The sequence below is a fragment of the Thermobia domestica genome, chromosome 12 (assembly GCF_964235325.1).
Source record: "Thermobia domestica chromosome 12, izTheDome1.hap1.1, whole genome shotgun sequence".
NCBI classification, from domain to species: domain Eukaryota; kingdom Metazoa; phylum Arthropoda; class Insecta; order Zygentoma; family Lepismatidae; genus Thermobia; species Thermobia domestica.
Window position 1 is genome coordinate 1,419,835 of NC_137465.1, and position 15,014 is coordinate 1,434,848.

At 37.6% G+C, this 15,014-nt stretch overlaps 1 protein-coding gene across 2 annotated transcripts in view; it reads right to left on the reverse strand.

The window, feature by feature from the left end:
* The window catches only part of LOC145666292 (uncharacterized), a 326,989-nt gene that overhangs the window by 114,872 nt on the left and 197,103 nt on the right, over window positions 1-15,014 (reverse strand). The window lies entirely within an intron of this gene.

The window sequence follows — 15,014 nt, forward strand, 5'->3', positions numbered from 1 at the left end:
TTTACCTTCAAAGTAAAATGATAGAAAACATCTCAGGCCCGAACCTTATCTACGTTAAAAATTTGATCGAGATTGATCGTTTGCTTCAAGAGTTATTACGTTTTATTTATTTTTAAACTCCTTCCTCCCCTCCCCTAAGTTCTATCGTCAAACTGAATATATAAGTACCATCATCTATGTTTAAAATTTCATCGAGATCGGTCAAGTGCTTTTTAAGAGTAAAGTCACAAGGAGTAAAGTCGCTTTCATTTTTATTTTTTACATATATATCTCCCCCTTTTCCTTCCCTACGTTGTACCATCAAATTTAAATGATAAAAATTATCCAAAGCCCAAACGTCATCCATGTTGAAAATTTGATCGATAGTTTTTGGGTGGTTCAAGAGTTATTGTTTTATTTATTTTTATATATCTGTCCCCTCCCCTTCCCCAAGTTCTACCACCAAAGTGATATCAAAAACCCACCCCAGGTCCGAACCTCATCCATGTTGAAGATTTGATTAAGATCGGTCGGGTGGTTTAAGCGTGATGAAGTCAAAGACAGTCACTATTATTTTTATTCTTTTTACATATATCTCCCCCTCCCCTTCTCTTAGGTTGCACCTTAAAAGTGAAATGACGAAAACATCCCAGGCCCGAAACTTTCTATGTTGAAAGTTTGATCAAGATCAGTCTTGTGGTTCAAGAGTTCATATATTTCCCCTCCTCTCCTCCCCCTGCCCTAAGATCTACAGTCAAAATGAGAGGACAAACACTTGCCAGGTTCGAACTTCATATATGTTGAAAATTTGATTGAGATCGATCGGGTGGCTCAAGAGTTATTAATTCACGAACATAGTCATTTTTATTTTTGTATTTATTGATTTTTGTATATCTTCCCCTCCTCCCCCTCCCCTACGTTGCTCCTTCAAAGTGAAATGATAAAAATCATCCCAGTCCCGAATCTCATCTACATTGAAAAATTTGATCAAGGTCGGTCGGGTGGTTCAAGAATTATTATGTTTTATTTATTTTTCTCTATGTCCCCCTTCTCCCCCTCCCCTAAGTTGTACCGTCAAAGTGAATAGCTAAAAGCACTCTCAGGCCAGAACCCCACCTACGTTGAGAATTTGATCGAGATCGGTCTGGCGGTTCAAAAGATTAAAGAGTCATAAACATAGTTACTTTCAATTTTATAATATAGATTTTTTTTTAAATTTATTTACGCGTATTGTGTAAAGCAATTAGTGAATTAAATTTCAAAGACAATGTTGCCCAAATGTACTTCTCTGCTTTGGAGGATGAATGAATTCTAAGGATTCAAGTTTCCAAAATTCTTGCACACACATTTCGTGGTAAATTCACCAATAGTGCTTTCAACGTTTCATCTCAGTTCATCACCTGTTCTTCCCTTGTTCTCAGTGACGTGAGAGTTGAGATGATCTCTGAGATAAAAGAGAACATGATCTAGGTCAGATCATCATCATTTCTCGAAAGGAAATTAAATCTTCAAGTTTTGCGTCACATGGTGATGCCGACTAGGCTAAAGGAGACTATGATTATGAGAAATGAAGGAAATCATGGATGAAGCAAGTGGGAGGAAACAGGAGAACTCGAAGAAAACTCACACTCACTTGCCGTGAGTTGAGTTCGAACCAAGGACTCCATGCATCAGAGGTGAACGCTCCACTACTGATCCACCGTGGCCATCCATCATCATTTCTTGACAAAACACTTCCGGTTCTGCTGCATATAGGTGCCAAATTCGGAATTGATAGTATATTCGAACAATTTTTTATATGTTGTTGAAATGTGTAATCTCTCCATGTTAGTTTGCCACAGACTAATGCATCCAACTGTCAGAGTTTAATCTCACCAATCCAGCCAGTGTTGTCAGAACATGATTTCAAAATTCTAATGTTCTTGTTGGTAAACCCTATATTTAGAGAATTGCGATCCAGGAATTCAAAGAGACATAGAAAGATAATAATAAGAATTAGGCAATATGTTGTAACTTATCAAGACAAGGTAAGTATTCGAAAGTAAGCTTAAACTGTCGTCTGATCATATTGGTTTCGCACTCCTTATGCTGGCATACGTCGGGATCGCAATACGGCAAATTATGGATGCGTTAAAATATCAAATAATACTTTTCATAAAGTGGATACTTTTAACTATCTAGGATCAATATTAACAGACTAAAATCATATTCACGAATAAATTAAAAGTCGACTAAAAGCAGGGAATTCGTGTTATTATTCTGTTCAAAATCTCTTGTCGTCGCGAATTCTGTCGAGAAATTTGAAGCTTAAAATATATAAAACGATAATCATGTCTGTTTTCTTGTATGGTTGCGAAACATGGTCACTTACTCTGAGGGAAGAACATAGACCGAAAGTATTTGAGAACAAGATCCTGGAACGAATATTCGAACCCAAGAAGAACGGGAATGGGGAAAGGCGGAAACTTCATAACGAGGAACTACATAAGTTATACGGTTTACGCAACATTGTTAGGGTCGTCAAGTCTAGGAGGCTTAGATGGGCGGGTCATGTAGCTAGAATGGAAGAAAGTAGGAACGCTTTCAAAGTCTTGACTGGAAGACCAATCGGAAAACGACCAACAGGAAGACCTAGGCGTAGATGGGAGGACAATATTAAGATGGATCTCCCAGAAATAGGAATACAAAGTAGAAACTGGATCCAATTGGCTAAGGACAGAAGTCAGTGGAGAGTTTCTGTGAACGCGGCATTGAACCTCTGGGTTTCATAGTCCATAGAGTGAGTGAGTTAGATTTATGCTGGTAGTGGCAAAATATGGTTCGCTTCATACATCAAACTTAAAGTTGATTCTTTTATTATATTCGACACTGAAAAATAAAAAAAAAGTGTAAACACAATCCAGTAAAAATATAATAAATCCATTTTAACTTACGTTAGATAATTGTTTTGGTAGTTTCGTAGTAGCCACATTGGCACATAAATTCCTTCTTCATTAAGGTCTAAAATATTGAGAAGGAACATATTCTATTAGTCACTAGCGCACTGCACGAACACTAATAGTTACACATAATTTTATAACATGTTTCTTTCATAAGCACGTCCTGATGTTCCTTCTCCGGAGGTCGCTCGAAATATTTCATTAGGCAACCATGTTATACAGCAACAGCGCAAAATTGCATTACACGCAAATGAATTAGTGAGCGTAATTCGTTTCCCCGTCATTGCAGATGGCCAAAAGAATTCTGGTCAGAATATTACGAGGTATGCGTACATCTGCCTCCTATTAACTGGACTACATTTTTTTAAAACAAAAAATGGAAAAATATTGTGAATGCTGCTTACTGTTTCCAGCGCTTGGAAAATCTCTAGCACGAAAGCTATATTTGGGTTACCAACGTGACCTTTATTCTTGTCATTCTTTGATTACGTACGAAGCAGATTATTTTCCCCTGAGAACAAACAAATGACAAATGACTCACTCTGTTCATTTCCTCAGAACAAAATTCACACTCACAAAAAGGAAATTATTCTTTGTGCGATTTTACATGTTTAGTTCAGAAACACTTAGCAGCCATAAGTTTACGAGGAAGCAGGAGTAGATACTGCCAGCTTCGATTTAACATGGATCATAAACACTTTTCATTATACGAGAGTATTTTCGAAATTTTCCGTGTCTATCACTAAAATATTGCGCCACTGCTACTAAGCCATATACAGGATATAGTGTCATCTGTGGAAGAAATAATGTGTTCAATTCTGCAACCATAGAGCAAGGATGTAGTATAAGAAGTTTGAGCTCCTCTTCCAGCTGAAACTAAACCACGTGACTGGAGACTGTGGCGCCGCCACTCAAAGCAGTTCGGGTAGCACAAACTATTGAAAACAACAACCAATCGAATCATTCGAAGCGCGTGGGTTTGAATACAATACCAAATGATACCATTAGCTACTGCCACACGAGCAAACAATGCAATTAGTTATGACTGCAGCCGGCAGGTTTGCTAATATCAGTTTCGTTGCATTGTGCGAACAATTTAAATTTCAATTGGATGTAAAGAAAATGGTGCATCAGGGTGATCAGTGTGTCTAGCTGCGTCATTTCGTCGGAAGTAGTCATTTGAATTAGTCTTAGTGCGTTGAGTTCGTAAACTCCATAACAATGCTCGAGCTCACATGGCTGTAGTTACCAAAGCTGCAATGACAAATCTGGGCTGTAAGGTGGGTGATAAATTTCCTGGAAGCCACGGTCTTTCACTGCATCTTTGGAAATAATAGCCATGTGGACTGGAGTATTGTCATGCAGTAAGCAAGCTCAACGCACAGTGATTCAAACGACTGTCTCCAACTAACCGACGAAATTAGACGGTTGAAACTGACACTTTGTTTCTTCCATAGGTGGCAGTACATGTCATGAACATCCCGCATATATCTTTGATTTATTAACTTTGTTGCAAAAATGTACAACAGTTCAATGTAAATGACAAATAATCCTTTAATACCGACAAAAGTTTCATCAGCAAAATAAAACTGTATTTTATTGTTTAGACATTTTTTTTCATTATACGGTTATGGTGAGGATAGAACATTTTGATCTCCAATCGTACTAACAAGTGTATGGAATGGTCATCTTTAGTGGTAATACTCTGTCTATCCCTATTAAGAAGCTCTCACTAGCATTCACCTATTTCTTACATCCAATCGGAAAAGTAGTAAGCATGTTGCAGTTACTGTTGCCTACAATGCGAGTTATGGGCTACGAGATGAAAAATCCCTTGCATTCGTATCGCTCGAATCGAGACCTTTTGAAACTCGAGACGTGAAATTTTCGTCTCGTTTTCGAGACGAGAGACTTGGCGAGGATCGTGGGCAATACTTTTTTCACTCAAATCTTAAATCTCGAACGCTGTTTTAGAGTTATATCATTCACAACCTTATTTCTAGTCTCATCTCGTAAACAAGATCAGTAGACGTTGACTCCAGTGGAAGTAAATGCTTTAATGCCGTGGCGCATGATATCGCTGTTGTAGGTAGTAAACGTAAATAATCCAGAGTTACAGTTGTTTTATACCAAAAGAGGTTTTGTATATCATACAAACAATTAGTAGTTAGAGGGACGCCATTTAAAGCAGTCAAGACAGCCAGTTTCCCCCCCACGTAAGTTTCAGATATACAACTACACATTTTAATTAATGCAGTGCAGTAATTTAAACATATTCCACTCAAATTTTTCGTACTGTAGCCCTAATTAAATTTTAGAAATATTCATTTTTTTCTTTTCCTTGTAGGTCAAGGTGACCAGACGTCCCGTTTTAGCTGGGACAGTCCCTTCTTTTCAACCGTTGTCCCGTTTTTTTCTGTTTCTCAAACGGGACGCCTAAATGTTCCGTTTTTAAGCAAACATGACCCAGGTGTCCCGTAATTATTATTCAAAATATAAGTGGTCAATGCTAATTCTACACTCTTCCGTACCAACACTCATTCGGAAGGTTCAGCCGTGCCTAGAACTTCTGAATATTCAAATGAGAATTGAGTGTTCTGTGATTCAAGTTGGAATTGAGTGGGAATTTTTGGTGTTGAAGTTTTTTTGGGTAGTACTTAAGTTAGAAACGCTTTGTTATCATTCTTACTTGTGTATTTTGTAAATTGAAAACACTGCTGAGTCCCAAAATGCAATGTGGAAGTCACCCCACCCCCACCAGTCGCCGATTCGTATGCGTTCCGGTTTTGAAAGTAAAAGTTCTGGTCACCTTGTTGTAGCTGATAGTGGTAACAACTGTCACGGAACGTGTAGTCCAATACCACAGCAGCATCTTGCGCCAACTTGAGGAAAGAATGTCTAATGAGTTTGAATTACGAAAACCACCGGTGAACGCTATGGAAAGTTACATGTAGGGAAATTATTTGCGAATAAATCCACCTCTAAAATGTGTGCGATAAGTCAACAAAACTGGGAATGTGTCACATGTTTCAAATTGATTGTTTTCACCGAGAAGTTGATGGATAGCAGTACAGTATCTGACGAGACGTCCCGTTTTTAATGGGATTTTTCCTTTTTTCAGAATGCCATCTGGTGCCTGAGAAAAATGCAAACAGGACGCAGAATGACACTTTACAAAAAAAAAAAAAAAAACCCTTTTTGTATTCTGGTTTCGCACTACAACTTCTATGTATTGTTAAATCTCATTGTTGAGTTCTCGTTTGGAAAGATTTGGAAATTGTATAAAATAGTTTCGTATTTCATTTGTCCCTAATCCTCATTCCTGTTAAATGTTACAAAAATTGAAAAAATAAGCAATCTGGCCATTTTGAAACTAGCAACTTCTTTCTCAGTGGAATGAATAAAGACATAATAATGGTTTTATCTAAGTGGATTGTTAAATTAGGCCATATTGCTGAGCGTCCTGTTTTATATTATTATTATCTACATAAATCTGGACACACTATAGTACAGCAGTATGAAGAATAGTACGTACCTTCAGGAATTGCGTAAGTTGTACTTTTTTGGTCACTATAGAATGAAGTAAGTATTGGAACTGTAGAAGCGGAATACGCAGAATTTCAAACACTTAATCTCATATCCTTTGAGGATAAGCGTGATTTATTTATTTATATTATTTATTTATATTATAGTGAATTTATTTTCCATTGCTCAGACAAGTGAGTTAAACCCCGAAACCGCCCCTTGAGTACGCCACTGAACTGCAGGATTTGTATTCGTTAAAGGATCAAAATTCTACAGCAATGGGTTCTACTGGTTTTAAATAGTCATTAACAAAAAAGCAGTATAAACATTTTGGAAAGCAAGTTAGTATAAAATATTATGAAATGAGCATACAACGCTTTCGAAACCTTTCATACTGTTCAGAGCAGTGGTTCTCAACCTTTTTTAACTGACGACACAGTTTACATCGCGACACACTTGTTTGATATTTTTATTATAAATAATATCTATTATAATAGTGTAACCAATTAGTTTTTATTGCTACCGCTGGAGGTATTGACTGGTAAGAGTCTGTCTCGATTTTAACTCATTCTTTATGATTTTAAATTCTAAAATTTCGCGACACACCTTAGGGGACTGCATCTGCGTGACAACAGTGTGCCGCGACTCATCGGTAGAGAACCACTGGTCCAGAAATTTGAGTGGACGACAATTAGGACATCGTAAGTTTAGCCATAGAGTTTTGGTCTAGAAAGACAAGATTGAACGGAACTATCGCTTTATTTAGTAGTGTTATCTACAGAACGTATTGCCTCTAAATTAGATTCCTTTATTATCGTCATTAGGCGATGGACTTTCGGAGAGGACACGGAAGTATTGATGAACTCTTGTATTAATTAATAAGTAAGTATTCGTTACGCAAATTTCTTTGACAAACCGCTCATAGGTAAGAAAGTGATCTAAGACGTGCTTTAAGTGAGGTAATGTTTACAGAAATTGCTGTGACGGAAGGTCAATACTGGAGGAGCGTTCCCTCAGAAGTGTCACACCCTGATTGCATCACTGGAACAATGAAAAAAAGAAGTGGCGTGTTCGTCCACGTGTTTAATATCAAGGCAGCTGAGGCCGAGACGGGGAGAGACGGATGGTCGGACGGACTCTAATCTTAGCCTGTATTGATTGCCGCTGGTGAGTCACCGGGAATGGCGGATGAGTTCCTCCACTTCCACCACGTGACTCTGCTATGACGCATCCCTTCATTCATTCATCTGATTCGTTCGTCCTTCTGGTAAAACAATCCAAATTATTTCTCTCAATCAACAGCAGGATGGGCTCATTCCGTTGGACTCGAGGGCGCAGAGGGAAAACCGGCCAATTAAACTCCCTCAGCGGAGGTCATAGATTTTAAAGTCTTCACACAATTCACACATCTCTATCTCCATGTATCCTGTATTCACTTCCGCACTCTCGGGCTCGTATGAACCCAAAGACAAAAACGGAGCGGTTAACGAAGGAAATGTTGAGGTTAATTCATCCATTGGATATATCCATCGTTACTACCGAGATCTAAAAAACCCTAGCTATTCTATTAATTTATAAATAAATGATTTAATTTAAGGATAAAATATATTACACTGCCGAATGAGAAGAAAAACTCTAAACATTAAAATAGAAACAAGTATGTATGAATGCCCAATACAAGTACATTATAAACCATGAATAGGGATGCGCACGAGACGAGTCGAGACAGAATTTTCCTGACAAATTTCGAGTCAAGACACAGCTCTTCCAATAGAAAAGTATACATTTTTCGAGTCGAGACATCACTTTTACAGCACATTTTCGAGACGAGACAGCCTTAAATCTTGTCTCGTGTGCATCCCTAACAATGAATGAAATTGAGCTGTGCACATGTCCCTTTTAAATTTAAATTTCAATAGTTTATTATTTTCAATCCCGCTTCTCTCAAGATAAATGCTTGACCTTGATTAAAATGTTGTTGAAGTTTACCGTCCTTCCTTCGGCAGTCAAGTCATACGAGAGATGGGCTTACAGTGTAAAAGGTAGAATCTCAACCACTATAATGTATTCAAAGCTCTCAAATTTCAAATCTCTCCTACCGGGAATCGAACCCGGAATCATTGAACAAAGGCACTCAATCTTGCCACTAGACTAGTGGAGAGAGATTAATTTAAACATGTTCTTCCTGTATAAATTATCCGGTTTTTATCTCTTATTTTTAGTTGCTACTGGAGCTGCTCACGACACGAGGGAGAAGAGACTTTTTCTTGACATATGAACTCACTTTCATATTTTTTTGAGACGATTCAGTTTTAACTCTTGTATTCTAGGCATTATAATTGCTACCTGCTTTGAACTTAAATTTTCTATCCCCAACTCTCAAAATATAATTATGATGTTCAAATCATAACCCCATCCTTTTAGACCCCAAAGAAATTGGAAATTTGAAATTGAAGTTTGTATATTTTAGTAATTGAGTAGTCATGTTTGCCATAGATTAAAATAAGTAAAATTTCAGGGCAGAACTTAAACTTACGGTAAGATATCTAATCTAAATTTCCCCTTTATGGGCTTAATAATAATAATAATAATAATAATAATAATAATAATAATAATAATGAACAAGTAAGAGTGTGATGTGTAAACGATGTGAAGAAGTTTGGTTTCTAGGGGGTGATATTCTTAATATTGAAACCTGAATAAAATGGTATATAGCTACTACTTTCGGTTTTAATAGATTAAATATACTGTAAAAGTTCTCTGTGTGTAGGGATATCTAGAGCTAGGCGGAGTAAAATCAGAGTCCGGAATCGACTTCCGCTACCGCTTTATTATAAAATTCTCTACATAAACATTATCTACAGATATATTAATTCCGTATACAACAGTATCTACAGATAACTCCAAAACATAATATTATATACATATTGATGGTAATTTAATGAGTTGTCAAACGTAAGTAGACGATGTTGATTAGATGGGAAGTATTCGCGTATGCAAGTTTTAATTGGGAAGGACACTTTTAGGCGAGAGAAGAAGAAAGTAGGGGGGAAGGGATAACAAATCAAGATCTGAAGAAGACAGGTACTAATAATCCTGTTTGGCTGCTGCATTCAATCTTCAGGTTTCTTAAGTCAATAAAAACAAATTTAAGTTTCAAAGAATCGGATTTAGGATTTTAGGATTTAGATTTCTGGGCTTCCGGCATCTACGGCCATTTAGCCCTTCATGTTTTGAGGGATGACATCCCTCGGCAAGCACACTATTCGGGGAAATGCAAGAAAGAAAGGATTGGGGAAGGAGCCTGGGACCTTTAAGTTAGGTACCACCTCGGCATTTGCTGGTGTGAATGAGGAAAATCCAGGAAAACCTCATTCAGGTTGGCTAGCCTGAAAAAGCTTTTTACACTTTTTCGACAGAGTGTCCCCACCGGGAATCGAACCCGGGACCGCTCGCACTGAAGGCGGCAGCGTTAGCGACTACACTACATGGGGCCACTTTTAAAGAATCGGAATCAAAGAAAAATCAAAGATGATACACAAGAGAGTAGTGCTAAATATGACTGTGTAATAATTGAATAACATCGATCCATATCTGAAAGTTTTACAGATCGATATTCCGAAATGTTCCATTTTATTATAAGAAGAAAAACAATTATGTTTCATGATATACTATTCAAGAATCAGTGCCTCAGTTTCTCACTAATTCACTAATTGAACAACAGTTTTGTTAACTTGCTGGACTTGATTTCGAGCTGCAATAGCAGATCAAGTATAATTGAAAAAAAAAATCTAATTTGAGATTTCCCGTTTTATGCCGACAAGATGACTTTTGGATGTATGTTCCTCCGTTCGTTTCGATGAATATGCACTTAGTGCTCCTTGAGCGATATTTCAATACATACATCTATCTAACTAACTACCTAAGGCTCCTAGACTTGATGACCCTAACAGTGTTTGGTAAACTGTATAAATTATGTAGTTTCTCGTTATGAAGTTTCCGCCATTCCTCATTTCCCGTTCCTCTTGGGTCTGAATATTCGTCTCAGGATCTTGTTCTCAAATGCTTTCAATCTATGTTCTTCCCTCAGATTAAGCGACCATGTTTCGCAACCATACAGAACAGACATAGTTATCGCTTTATATATTTTAAGCTTCAAATTTATCGACAGAATTCGCGACGACAAGAGATTTTGAACTGAATAAGGGTTAAATTCCAAAGTTGGGCGTCCGTTTCCAGAGAAATTTTTAAAATTTACAGGAAATATATGGATAATTTGATCGTTTGTGTGCTTTATAATATATAAGAGTCTCGAAAAATCTGTTTATTTGTTATATATAAGCGGTTATAAACATGGGACTATATGGCGAGTGGAGGGAACTACTTGGCGCAAGGTAACCGAACAGTTGCATTGTGGGAAAGAAACTAGCATTTATGTTACCAATATGGCAAATGTACAAGGGCAATGAACTAGCAGTTTTAACATCTGTGAAGGAATACATTGATAACGAGCAAAATCTTTTAAAAGTTTGTGAAGAGCACGGATTAATGAACCTAATAACAAATTGCAGAAAGTGTGGAAAGGAGATAACAGTGAAAAAACTTGACGAAAGCGGACGCCCAACTTCGGAATATATGCCAATGCCCTGAATAATAACACGAATTGTCTGCTTTTAGTCGACATTTAATTTCTTCGTGAATTAATCTATCTTCCAAAATTCAAAATGTTGATATCGAAAAATTTTACTGATCGATATTTCGATATTTTGTCCATATTCAAATCTGGCAATTGTACAGCCCTCTAGTACTCACACCTGCAAAAGTAGAAAACCTCCAGAATAAAGTAGGAAACACAAAGAAACAATAACATATTTAAATGGCCCGTTCTACTACTTTATCCGATGAGGAGAAAAAGAAAATAATAATAATAATAGTAATTAAAGTGATTATAATAATATGTGAAACTCTGCAGAAATTTAATAAGAACTTCTAAATGTAAAGGAAGCTGTCTGTATGGTTCCCATTGAGGAAAGCCAGACCAGAGTTCTTTGTTCTTTTGCTCCAATTAAAACAATTAGTGAAGTTAGTCTGGTTAAAGGGGGATCTGCGTACGTGAAACTTTTGGTGGTTCCACCCAAGAAGTGAGGAGGAAATGTCAACGAAGAAAGGAGGAGGGGGGAACAAAACTTCCCAACAAACTTCAGATTAAGAATTCATGGTTGCCAGGTGATTCAGAATTACCAGCAATGTAAAGGCAAACTAATCTAATGACTTCTTTAGACGGGATCACGTTTTCCCTTCTTTCTCAATATTGCCATATTAATTACAGAAACTAACATATAAACAAACAAAAAAATCCGCTTCCGTTAAAACCTAAGATGCCAAGTCGCAAATTAATATGAAGAAGATCCCTCGCGTCTTGATGATTCGAGTTTCATTTCCGTATTCGATTCCCAATGGAGTACAGGAGACTCATTTTGTAGTAAGCTGTAAGTTTGTGTGTCGTATACTTGAAGACGCACTGAGAAGTCTTAATTGAATTTCTTCTTTCCGGAGGATCGAGTAAAAAGCAGTCTTTCATTATACGGTTTACACGAAAGACTGTCGCACTGTGATCAAATTTCTGTTCCCGCAAGAAAAATCTAGAAAGGATGGAGATATTACATATTATATATATATATATATATATATATATATATATATATATATATATATATATATATATATATATATATATATATATAAACAGTTATTCCAAATTATTTTTGACTGACGACACAGATTAGGTACTGTATCATTAATATACAGTAAACTCTTGATTCTCTGCGGTCTTCCTTTCCTCGTTTCTTCTTTTTTGCGGCGAATTACGATATTAAAAGAAAATATTGTTTAAGAAACTGTGATAAAATGTTAAAAAAGAAAACTCGAATCAAAGAAAGAAGAGGCGTTTCAACACGGAAAAGCGAAAACAGGTGACCGATACAGGAAAATTATGTTTATTAAGTCACAATTGTATTGTAAGGCTCCCTTCTGTAAATAAAGATTGTTTAAAAGAATTTTTCTGTTAATTTCTGTTATTATGCGTATTATTCGCGACATTCACTTATCACCATCTAGTTCAGTGAATAGTCGGGATTTAATCTATGTATGAGTCGTCCAGTTCCCAAACGGCTCTTGTCCATTTACAGCAAATCCCAGAAAATTTGGGCACCCTATAACTCCGAAACTATCCACTTTTCTTATTTTGGAATGAGGAATCTGTTCCTAGAGGTATGGTGTAGTCCTTTGCCCTTGTCAATACCAGTTCCACATACATTTCACAGATCCACTTTGAAGCCAACTCTTCACAAAATGGATGTTGGATTTTCATTGTCTATGGTATCCGTGTGGGAAGGAGAGACATAATCAAAAAAGAACAGGTGAACTCACCTCTCCCAACTTTGTTAGGAGGAGACAATTGTACTGGCCTTACATAACTTCAGCACAGACTGTATAAATCCGGTTGAAGTGTGCAGAACACCTCTTAAATTTACCGTCCGCTCTGACCAGATTATGTTTGCTAAACTATCAGAATTCTCCGGTGGCAAGGACAATTATTTCGTCTTCAAGGAACGAACATTCTGGTACCTCAGCTCAGGGTAATCATCAAGACATAACATCTCTTGTTCGCGAGTGATGGGAGGGGGATTTTTGGTTCGAGTAATACATTGCTAATGAGGAGGTGTTTCGGCACGGGGCGTTATGATATTTCACAATTTAACCACATTCAGTTGCAGAGGAACATGTTGTGTAACTACCAAGGCTCATGGTTCAACAACTGTTTCCTTACTAAAGCTCGAGCCATCTATCGCACGCCTCGGTTTTCAAAATGAACTCTGAACCAGTCATTCATTTCTATGTCAAGAGATTTCACTTTCCTTGTTCAAGTGAGTCTGTAGATTATGCAAGGATAAGTCATAAATCTTTCAATATTTAAACAACCCAAGCAGCAGGCGAGTGTATACCCCGTAATCGACCGTAAGTACAAAGTAAAACTGGCCCAAGAGATAATGTGATAAGCACACTGTTTAATACAGAGGCCGCTACTGCACCAGTATCTTCACTCAATTTTTAGTGGCAATGATGATGAGTGCTCGAAAACGCCTGATATGTGAACTTCGCTGTAGGAGTTCAAACTTGGGAATAACGCTGCGGCAGTGACCCAAAACAACTGTAATGTGAAAGTACAATGAACCACAGTAGAACAACTCGTTGGTCCCAAAAATTTTGGAGGTTTTAAGAATGTCGAAGATCAGGCAAGGTCAAGGTCCAGTCGCCCCAGGGTAACTGATTCTGAGGTCATACAACACGTTATTTAGGCAAATCCATCCACCAGCACATGATTATCAAACTAAATCGGCATGCGTCAGTCCATTGTAGTGCGTCATCTTCTGGAGCTGCCGCTTTATGTCACGATCTCCGAATGTGCAACAACATTGGTTGAGCAAGGCTAACTTCCAGAACCGGTCGTCAAAAGAGCCGATCCGAGCATGAAGTCATGCTCTGTCTGTGTTGGACCTACGAGGGTAAATTTCACTTCGAATTCGTTCCTAATGATCGTACCATCAATGTGAACTTTTATTCCGATTTCGAATAGTTGGAGTGGATGTATGCTTGAGTACGCTTAAAAAAAAAATCCAACTTTGCTGAACCGAAAGCGCGCTCTGTTGCAACAGTATAACGTAAAAACCACTTTCGGCTTGAAAAACGCAAAACATTCAAGAGCTTGATCGAATCGAACGAATGCCATACCCGTCATATAGTTCTGATCCTGCTCGGATTACTGCCTGCTTGGTCCATGACGTACTTCCTGAAATCGCAATGCTTCACCATCCAGCAGGAAGTGAAAATAGCATATTACGGATTTTTTGTGACTCATTAATTGTGTTAATCACGTCTATGCAGTGTGAACTTCCAAATTAATGAACAGGCCTCGTATGGAAATTTTCCATCCTCTCTTCCCCGATATCTTTCCAGCGGTTGGTGGGGACGGGGACTGCTTGTATGGTTTATGATGACCTTTTGTGGGCGCTGGAAGCCACGAAACCAAAGTTTGGAGCAAGTGAAACAAAAAGAGAGAGAGATAATATGTAGTCTTATTTACGATAAACCCACAAAGGTCGGTCATAAGCAACTGACGTCTCTGCCTCTAAGAACAATACGTGGTGTATCGATGTGAAATCGAGGAATTGGCAGAAAGATGGCCGCAAGCAGTCCACACGAGGAGCTGTACTTTGAATGTTAAACTGCTGCCATTGTACTGTAATCAACAGGGCCCGGATCTTGTTGACAAGTCAACTTTTATTCTGTTACGCATAGGACAAGGCAACTTCAAATAAAAACGTTATCCTTCAACTCAAGGTTCTAAAAGTATATTGTTTTAGGGTCAACTTTTGGTCACTTTTTGCCGTTTTGAAGTTTCAGGTCATTTTTTAATATTTTAAGGTAACTTTCAGGTCACTTATGGTCTTTTTAGTCTTTTTCTTCTACATAAGGAAATCTCAAAATGAGCACTGTTGACGGATTTGAAAA